Genomic DNA, 11465 nt, shown 5'->3' with positions numbered 1-11465 from the left:
TCGGGTCTCGTTCCATCCCCGTTAGACTGCAGGCAAAGGGGGTTCATAACACCTGTATTTGGTGCTTTGCCTGTTTGATGGTTCGTCGCAGGGATAGCAGGATTTCTTATAAGCTTCCGGGTTAGAGTCCCGCACCTTGAAAGCGGCAGCCTCTACCTTTCAGCTCAGTGCAATATATTGCCTGTAATTCATGGCTTCTGGTTGGGGTATGTACGTACAGTCACTGTGGGGACGACGTCCTCGATGCACTTATTGATAAAGCCAGTGACTGATGTGTGGACTCCTCAATGCCATCGGAAGAATCCGGAACATGTTCCAGTCTGTGATAGCAAACAGTCCTGTAGTTTAGCATCTGCTACTACATGATTATGATTGTGTTATTCATAGTTTTGATGTCTTCACTATTATTCTACAATGTAGAAAATAGTAAAAACCCTTGAATGTGTAGGTGCGTCCAAACTTTTGACTGGTACTGTATATGTAGTAATATCTATAGGTAGTAGTATCTATATGTTTTTAAGCTATATTAACACATTTTACACATTTGTATTTTTTCAACAGAAATTATTGCTTATGAGGACCTTCATCTGTGTGTAAAATATTCCTGCTCTCAGATTTGTAATTAATAGATTGTAGGCGTGTGTTAAAATGTGTCATTTCTTTCAAAATGCTATATATCAATTCTTTAGCTGGAATGAATGTTCGTGTACTGTATATTTGACTGTGATATATGGTTGTCTCACCTAGCTATCTTAAGATGAATGCTACTAAAATGTATAATGTAAATGTTTTGCATACTTGATTTATATATATTTTTTTTTATATTGATGTCACAAATGTATCATTGTAGTTTTACAAAACAAAACTAGTTGGATTGTTACGTTTGCCTGTGTTAAACCCAGTAGTACCAGCTATTATTTGAGAATGAGTCAAAATATACTGTAGTGTTTTGCAAAAAAAACATGATTATTTCTCTTTGAAATTAAGTGATAGATTTCAATCAAATACATGTCTGTCATTGATCATCCCCATGCCATGATTAGAAAGGGAAACACTGGCATCCCGAGTGCACAGTGGTCTAAGGCCTCTAGAGATCCTGGTTCAAGTCCAGGCTCAGTCGCAGCCGGCCGCGACTGGGAGACCCATGGGACAGTGCACAATTGGCCCAGCATTGTCTGGGTTAGGATGTATGCCCAAGGGCAACTTGGCTTGGTATCCCCTTTTCCCACCAACAAACAAACAACCCATACACCACAGCAATACATACTCGTATGATAACGGACCATGTGAGATGTAGGCGCAAAAACAAAAGAGAGATAGCTGCATACAAAGAGAGAGGGGGAGAGAGATACAGAGAGACAGAAAGACAGAGAGACAGAGAGACAGGGAATCCAACTGACTGGGTTTTTAAACCAAGGGAAAGGGGATGTGATTGGGTAAGGGAAAAGGAGCAGGTGTGTCTTCAGTGGCGACTGATTGGCGACTGATTGGCGACTGATGAGTGACACCTGTGACTAGGGCAGAAGGAAAGAAAACAAATACACATACAGGATACTTGTATCCGTAACAACAGGGCTAAGATTGAATCGTACTACACTGGCTCCGATGCTCGTCTCATGTGGCAGGGCTTGCAAACTATTACAGACTACAAAGGAAAGCACAGCCGMGAGCTGCCCAGTGACACAAGCCTACCAGACGAGCTAAATCACTTCTATGCTCGCTTCGAGGCAAGCAACACTGAGGCATGCATGAGAGCATCAGCTGTTCCAGATGACTGTGTGATCACGCTCTCCGTAGCCGATGTGAGTAAGACCTTTAAACAGGTCAACATTCAGAACTGCGAGGCCAGACGGATTACCAGGACGTGTGCTCCGGGCATGTGCCTGACACAACTGGCAGGTGTCTTCACTGACATTTTCAACATGTCCCTGATTGAGTCTGTAATACCAACATGTTTCAAGCAGACCACCATAGTTCTTGTGCCCAAGAACACGAAGGCAACCTGCCTAAATGACTACAGACCCGTAGCACTCCGTTCGTAGCCATGAAGTGCTTTGAAAGGCTGGTAATGGCTCACATTAACACCATTATCCCAGAAACCCTAGACCCACTCCAATTTGCATACCGCCCAAACAGATCCACAGATGCAATCTCTATTTTACTCCACACTGCCCTTTCCACCTAGACAACAGGAACACCTACGTGAGAATGCTATTCATTGACTACAGCTCAGCGTTCAACCCATAGTACCATCAAAGCTCATCAATAAGCTAAGGATGCTGGGACTAAACACCTCCCTCTGCAACTGGATCCTGGACTTCCTGACGGCCTGCCCCCAGGTGGTGAGGGTAGGTAGCAACACATCTGCCACGCTGATCCTCAACACTGGAGCCCCCAGGGGTGCGTGCTCAGTCCCCTACTGTACTCCCTGTTCACCACGACTGCATGGCCAGGCACGACTCCAACACCATCATTAAGTTTGCAGACAACACAAAAGTGGTAGGCTTGATCACCGTCAACAACGAGACGGCCTATAGGGGAGGGTCAGAGACCTGGCCGGTGGTGCCAGAATAACAACCTATCCCTCAACGTAACCAAGACTAAGGAGATGATTGTGGACTACAGGAAAAGGAGGACCGAGCACGCCCCCATTCTCATCGACGGGGCTGTAGTGGAGCAGGTTGAGAGCTTCAAGTTCCTTGGTGTCCACATCACCAATAAACTAGAATGGTCAAACTAGAGGTCGACAATTAATCGGAATGGGCGTTAATTAGTGCCATTTCAAGTTTTCATAACAATGTAATCAGCATTTTTGGACACACGATTGTGGCCGATTACATTGCACTCCACGAGGAGACTGCGTGGCAGGCTGACTACCTGTTACGCGAGTGCAGCAAGAAGCCCTGGTAGTTGCTAGCTAGCATTAAACTTATCTTATAAAAAACAATCAATCTTAACATAATCACTAGTTAACTACACATGGTTGATGATATTACTAGTTTATCTAGCTTGTCCTGCCTTGCAAATAAGCCTACTTCGCAAACGGGTGATGATTTAACAAGTGCATTCGCGAAAAAAGCACTGTCTTTGCACCAATGTGTACCTAACCATAAACATCAATGCATTTCTTTAAAATCAATACCCAAGTATATATTTTTAAACCTGCATATTTAGTTAATATTGCCTGCTAACATGAATTTCTTTTAACTAGGGAAATTGGGTCACTTCTCTTGCGTTCCGTGCAAGCAGAGTCAGGGTATATGCAGCAGTTTGAACCGCCTGGCTAGTTGCGAACTATGTGAAGACCATTTCTTCCTAACAAAGACTGTAATCTATTTGCCAGAATTGTACATAATTTGACATAACATTGAAGGTTGTGCAATGTAACAGCAATATTTAGACTTAGGGATGCCACCCGTTACGGAACGGTTCCGCATTTCACTGAAAGAATAAACGTTTTGTTTTCGAAATGATAGTTTCCGGATTTGGAAAGGTGTGCCTTGTTAAACTTAACTTGTGGAATTTATTCCTTCTTAATGAATTTGAGCCAATCAGTTGTGTTTGTGACAAGGTAGGGGTGGTATACAGAGATAGCCTTATTTGGTAAAGAACAAGTCCATATTATGGCAACAACAGCTCAATAAGCATAGAGAAACGACAGTCCGTCATTACTTTAATTAAGACATGAAGGTCGGTCAATCGGTCAAAATTTCAAGACTTTAAAAGTTTTTTCAAGTGCAGTTGCAAAACTCACCAAGCGCTATGATCCTCAAAAGGTTTTACAGCTGCACCTTCAAGAGCATCCTGACGGGTTGCATCACTGCCTGGTATGGCAACCGCTCGGCCTCAGACCGCAAGGCACTACAGAGGGTAGTGCGTACGGCCCAGTACATCACCGGGCCAAGCTTCCTGCCATCCAGGACCTCTATACCGGCGGTGTCAGAGGAGGGCCCTGAAAATTGTCAAAGACTCCAGCCACCCTAGCATAGACTGTTCTCTCTGCTACTTCACGGCAAGCGGTACCGCAGCGCAAAGTCTAGGTCCAAGAGGCTCCTAAATAGCTTCTACCCCCAAGCCATAAGACTCCTCGTCTTTGTGAAACGCACGTAGGTGAATGGATGATCTCCGCATGTGTGATTCCTACCGTGAAGCATGGAGGAAGAGGTGTGATGGTGCTATGCTGGTGACACTGTCAGTGATTTATTTAGAATTCAAGGCACACTTAACCAGATGGCTACCACAGCATTCTGCAGCGATACACCATCCCATCTGGTTTGCGCTTAGTGGGACTAATATTTGTTTTTCAACAGGACAATGACCCAACACACCTCCAGGCTGTGTAAGGGCTATTTGACCAAGAAGGAGAGTGTTGGAGGGCTGCGTCCGATACTTGCTCCAACAATCACCCGACCTCAACCCAATTGAGATGGTTTGGGATGAGTTGGACTGCAGAGTGAAGGAAAAGCATTCAACAAGTGCTCAGCAATATGTGGGAACTCCATCAAGAATTTTGGAAAAGCATTCCACGTGAAGCTGGTTGAGAGAATGCCAAGAGTGTGCAAAGCTGTCATCAAGTCAAAGGGTGGCTACTTTGAAGAATCTCAAATATGTTTTGATTTGTTTAACACTTTTTTGGTTACTACATGATTTCATATGCGTTATTTCATAGTTTAAATGTCTTCACTATTATTCTACAATGTAGAAAATAGTAAAGATAAGGAAAAATCCTTGAATGAGTATGTGTGTCCAAACKTTTGACTGGTACTCTTMTTATTATTGRTGCAGTTGAAGTGTTTCAATTAGCCTTATAAGTCTGTGTCAGCCTGTGCAGAATAGTAAGGTAGCGATCYTTTATTKTTWAAATTATTATTATTAATACTACTGCATGAGGCCACAACCCGAGCACTCCATTCCACCACCTCAGGTATCTTGGCCCAGCTCCCACTCAGCCCAGTAAAAAGCTCTTCTCTGTCCTGGCACCCCAATGGTGGAACCAGCTTCCCCCTGCCCATCTTCCGGAAAACATCTGAAACCCTACCTCTTCAAACAGTGTCTCAAATCAATTATTTTATTTCTTTAAAAAGCACTTGCACCTGCCAAATCCATTCATTAAACACAGTTCTCCCTCTCAAGCGCTCCTTCTTGAGGATGCACTCAAATCAATATTTTACTTACCGTCAAATGAATAGGTTGTTGTCATCGGTTCTACTGAAAATCAGATAGCTTCCTCATGTTACAGTAAACCATTAGCCAACACTTCAACGATTAAACAAATGTCTCTTCATTTCAATTTAAAGGCCTATCACAAACCTCTTTTTGTAGGCAATTCTGTTCGGCTAATGAAAGCATGTTATTCGCAGCACAAACCAGCCCATTATCTCTGAAGTTCATTCACTTATTGGTGATGGCTACTTTAACTGTACGTTAAGGCTAGTGTTAAAGTGCTCACATAGGCCACTTTTCTGCCATAGCTTTGAGATAACCTGTTCTAAAGGTRAGTGTGGTCTAAGCAATTCCCTTATRATATCACGTTACCTCCCTAGTTGATTCTATTGATGGAAAACTGTTGTTTACCTCATGTCGCACACATTTCCTTCTAGCTCACGCTCAAGGACAGCTGTATTTTAGGCTTTTCAAATATATTCCATTCTCCTTTCTCTTGTTTATTTTCTGGCTATATTCCCGCTAATATTAATTGATGTAATTAAGCTTTTAGATGTGTCTTTTTCTGTCTTTATTACACTAATAATACTATTTTAATTTGTAAAGCGCATTTCCCACACTAAATGCACACAATGAAGATTTCTGGTTCTTGCTTCTGTGCACAAATCATTTAACCACTGCAGTTTYAGATTATTCATTTAGAATCTGATACTGGCCTTTAYTWTTTMTGATTTATTTCTGATATTTTAGCTTCMTTAAATTGATTTATATTATAGTGTTTCTATTCCAAGGAAAATTCAAATACATTTTACAGTAGCCTATTTATTGCCTACCGAAAACACCTGCTAATACATTTGAAGTAGAAACGAATCATGTTAGAAAGTAGAATAAAAAACAGATATAAGCTTCTGTGGGTGGGTAAGCTAAATAATTACATCTCAATAGCTCTAATTCAAAGAATAGTGATAAAGGAAATAAAAAATGCTCGGCAGAGCATGCGCAGAGCTTGTGTCTGAGCAGTGCCAGAGTGAATATGTAGCAGAGGAGAAGGCCGACAGCCTTTTTACTCTCTGCTCCTCGCGCCACACTTGCCCACTTGAATGCTCTGACATTCAAAAGCAGCCCTGATTTAGGCTATAAAATATCTGTCTATGAATAATCATATCAATGGATGGAATCAGTGTATGAATGGCTGCAGCAACCACTACACGGACTTGAAATCTGCATAAAAAATGAGGCCCAATTAGACAAAATAACAATTAAGTCGTTCAAACGAGATAAGTTGTTCAAACGGCTTTGTATCTCATTCGCATGACTTAATATCTCATTTGAAGATACTAAGAGATACYAAGTTGTTTAAACAAGATTCTAAGTCTTTTCAACAAGATAATTCCAAGAGTCTATTGGGGTTTTTTTGTGGGCGGGGGGCCTTGGGCTTCAGGGCTTCCTTCTGCACAGGAGTAACATTAAAAGTGAATAATGTTGTCCCACCAACATTCGACAACTATACATAAAACCCTCAAAATGCTGAATAAAGTAAATTAAATCAATGATGAGAGAATAGTMAAATTTACTGACAACTAAAATGCTACAGACTTTGTGGCGCAGCAGAAAGATCAGGATACACCAAATCCAGAGGATTGTGATTTCAAATCCCAGGTTTGGTCACATTGAAAAGTCAGCACTAAGTGATCATGTGAAATTGCATTTTCACATGTGAAATAGCTGTTTTCACATGTTGAGCTGAAAAGACACGGGAGATCAGTTGTTCACGTGTTGAAACCATGTGTTCACATGCATTACATTTAGAGTTCACATGTTAACACCGCCTTTTCACATGTTAACACCGCCTTTTCACATGTTAACACCGCCTTTTCACATGTTAACACCGCCTTTTCACATGTTAACACCGCCTTTTCACATGTTAACACCGCCTTTTCACATGTTAACACCGCCTATTCACATGTGAGGAGATTAACATGTTTTCATGTCATCATGTGAAAAACTTTCAGCGCTTCCTAGATCATGAATAGGGGACCTGACCTGGTGTAATCTCGACATAACCTATGGGTGTAAAATATATTGAGTTGATGTTGTTGCAAGTGTAATTATAGCACTAATACACAAAGGAAATATAATTGATGTAAAGTGTTACCTTTCATTCAAGTTATTTGATTTAAAAAATATCTGAGTATATTTGCAGCTGATATATCATCGACCGTTTTCAAATGAACTTAATGTAACGACAGGGCCCTTGTAAAGAACAAAATTAAGCCAATCAGCCGTGTTTCATCTTGTCAATTAAAGAATGATAGTCGGCATGTGAACTGCTAATGAGTATTAGCAGTCCAATTTGATGACCATATCCTCTCTCCATTCTCCACAGCCACTGGTACAATTCAGCTCGTTAGGAGTGGTAAATGACTTTATGACAGGAGAGGACAGGAAGGAGTGGAACCTTGTCTATCTGGATTGTATTCATTAGTGCACACTATTTCAATGAACGAATGAATGAATGAATGAATGAATGAATGAATGAATGAATGAATGAATGAATGAATGAATGTGAAAAGGTATGCACGCACTGCGGCCGCTATAGATTAAAGCACTAAGTCTCTTTGGGTTAAAACATCTGCTAAGTGGCATATCTTATTATTATTATTATATGAATGAATGAATGAATGAATGAATGAATGAATGACTGTGAAAAGGGTATGCACGCACTACGGCCACTTTAGATTAAAGCACTAAGTCTCTTTGGGTAAAAACATCTGCTAAGTGGCATATCTTATTATTATTATATGAATGAATGAATGAATGAATACATGGCTTATTAGAGCTATCCAACCACTGAAGAAATCTAATTTATCAGCCAGGGAGAAATTCTTTCCATCCTTTTTGTTGTGGCTGTGATGCCACCACCCACAGGTACAATGAGATGTTCAATAATTTATTTATTTTCCTTTATTTTCCACCCTGAGGCAAAAATAAAAGTGTGGGCCTGTCATGTATGTGTTAGACATGACGGCGGTGGTTGTCACGTGTGTGTGCCATCTACTTTATATCTCATTATGAATTCATGACACTGGTTAATAGAATGTCTCAGTAAACCGTATCAAACCTTTGAGATAAATTTAGATCTGKACTCATGTAGCAAGGGGTTCATAGGACATGAAGTCAGTTGGACTGGATGGGAGAACATGAGTACATTTTCTCCGTGACTTATGGATCGATAGAATAGCCCAAAGGGACATCCGACAACCTTTTCGTGTTCTCGTGAAGACTGGRAGATTTGCTTGAAGCAAAACTGTGACATAGCCGATAAAGTGGCTCTTGACAATATTAGCAGCGTGTCTACTGTCTAGTATATCAGTTCAGATTGAAATGATTCAAATGAGAGATGAAGTGAAATGAAAGGTGCAGTGCCTTACGTCTTTTTCATTTCCCACAGTATTCCACTTAGGAGGTGGATGGCATGATTAAACATTTCAAGAAGTGTACGTACATATGGATTTAGGATCTTCATTTGAGACAGTTTGCTACAGCATGAAAATAATTCTGCAGCAACAGGAAATGTGGATTATAATTCATGGACATTTTTGATGGGGTTGATACATTTTAGTAGTACGTAAGTAAGAGTGCTCTATCGTGGCAGGGAGCATTACTGCGAGACGTTTGCCATTGTTTTGGAATTCTGTTAGTGTAATGCCCTTTAGATAAAGACAAAAAGTAGCAAGATCCTTGGTGCGTGATTCACTGACAGGTAGAAGGTGTTCCTGAACGCTCTGGCCGAGTGGCTGTATTATCCTCGCTTCTGCGCTTTTACACACACACACACACGCACACACGCACGCACGCACACACGCACGCACGCACGCACACACACACACACGCACACTCTCAATGATCTCACTCTTTCTCTCTCTGCGGTTACCCTGTCCTACCTGAAGTGACAAGTGCCAGAGGTGGGACTAATCATAATGACTAAAGACCTTGACACAGAGTTCTGCTCCTGCCACATCCCCAATACTCGCTCACCTTTCAGACACAAAGGAAGCTGATAAAGGTAGTTGTTCAGTAGGAGCCTTCCATGTTGGAAAAGTGTGCAATGCGCCACCTAAACAAATCCGGTTCAATGACAAAAAGCACACCTTTTTAATGTGACACCACTTAATTAAAGTCTGTGTTAAGAGATGTTCCCTTTTATAGTGCACCACATACACTCTTAACAATAAATAAGCAAGTTGGAACCAAATAAGGTTCTGGGAGCAATGCCATAGATGAACCATTTTAGGGTCTCTGAAGAACCGTAAATGGGATGGTTCTTTGAAGAACCATACACAAATCGGAAATGTTTTGGCCCTCCAGGATCGGAATGGAATAGCCCCACTGTAGGGTTTTAAGCCTTAATTGCATATTTCCCAGGGTGAATTTTAGAGTTACCAGTACCACCCATGACTGTGTTCGCTAGTGACAGAGAAATGGTTGTTGCATTCATACATTTTCAACTCTAGGAAGAGTCTTGGTGGTTCCAAACTTCTTCCATTTTAGAGTGATGGAGGACACAGTGTTATTGGGGACCTTCAATGCTGCAGAAATGTTTTGGTACCCTTCCCCAGATCTGCGCCTCGACACAAYCCTATCTCGGTGCTCTACGGACAATTCCTTCGACCTCGTGGCTTTGTTTTTTCTCTGACATGCACTGTCAACTGTGGGACCTTATATAGACACGTGTGAGCCTTTCCAAATCATGTCAAATCAATTGAATTTACCACAGGTGGACTCCAATCAAGGTGTAGAAACATCAAGGATGATCAATGGAAACAGGATGCACCTGAGCTCAATTTYCASTCTCATAGCAAAGGGATACTTTCTGAATGCACTATATTTCATAAGGCCTGCATTTACCCTAATACATTTGCCTGAAACTTGTGCAACCTGCATTCAAAATGACTGCCAGTGCCAGGGTTGGGAAGATGAAGACATGAAACTGGCTCAAACATCTCAACTGGAACAACCATTTCTGTAATGGGTGCAATAAATCCAAGTAACAGATTGGAATGGTTTAGAAAAATGTTATTTCTATTTGAGTAGCGTAAGATTAATTAATCAATGAACATGCAAAAACATAGATATTGATAACAAACAATCCACGAGGAGATCAAGGAACATATCATTTATTAATATTAATCCGGCTAGTATTCCAATGTAAAATATGTCAATCTGGCAATGAAACTTCAGCATTTATATTTATTCTCGCTTCAAGGACAATGTTGGGTCCAGTGTTGTGGTGTGTGTGTGTGTGTGTGTGTGTGTGTGTGTGGTGTGTGTGTGTGTGTGTGTGTGTGTGTGTGTGTGTGTGTGTGTGTGTGTGTGTTGTGTGTGTGTGTGTGTGTGTGTGTCAGCAGGTAGCCTAGCAATTTAAGAGCATTGGGCCAATAACCTAAAGGTCACTGGTTCAATCCCCGAACCAACTAGGTAGAAAAGCTGTCGCTGTGCCCTTGAGCAAGGCACTTAACCCTAATTGAGTCTACAGTAATAGGAAATATACTATGATTGAGGTGATGTGCAAAATAGAACACATTGTCCAAAACACGAGCCATACGGCTCTGTAGCTCATTTACATCAAGCATTGAATCTCACCACAGTTGTCTTTTTTCATCGTCATTTGTAATCTCTGTCAGACCACACTATCGGTCCCGGGTACTTAATTGGCACTGGGTGTTTGCATTCATTCCAGAAGGAAAGCGGGATGTCTGACACAGATTTAGCGTGAAAGTCACACGCCATCTAAAGTGAGGATGGAGGGTAAACAAGAATTTGAAAAACACACAGCTCGTTAGTCACGGTCCTTCATTATTAAACTGTGCATGTAGGAGTCAAACAGGGGGAAGAGAGAGAGAGAGAGAGAAGAGAGAGAGGGAGAGAGGAGAGAGAGGAGAGAGAGAGGAGAGAGAGAGAGAAGAGAGAGAAGAGAGAGGAGAGAGAGAGAGAGAGAGAGAGAGAGAGAGGAGAGAGAGAGACGAGAGGAAAGAAGAGAAGAGAGAAAGAGAAAGAGAGAGAGAAAGAGAGAGAGCAAAGAGAGAAGAGGAAAGAGAAAGAGAAAGGAGAAAGAGAGAGAGAGAGAGAGAGAGAGAGAGAGAGAGAGAGAGAAGAGAGAGAGAGAGAGAGGAGAGAGAGAGAGAGAGAGAACCATAGCCAAGAATACCGAGTATTACTCTAATTAGCTCTGCATGCTGAAACAATGACAGTTGTTCATTTTCACATATACACATATATAAATATTGTATATGTGCATCTAC

Source organism: Salvelinus sp. IW2-2015, linkage group LG14 (genome assembly GCF_002910315.2).
Source record: "Salvelinus sp. IW2-2015 linkage group LG14, ASM291031v2, whole genome shotgun sequence".
NCBI classification, from domain to species: domain Eukaryota; kingdom Metazoa; phylum Chordata; class Actinopteri; order Salmoniformes; family Salmonidae; genus Salvelinus; species Salvelinus sp. IW2-2015.
The sequence above is the reverse complement of the archived record's forward strand: the minus strand, read 5'-3'. Positions refer to the sequence as shown.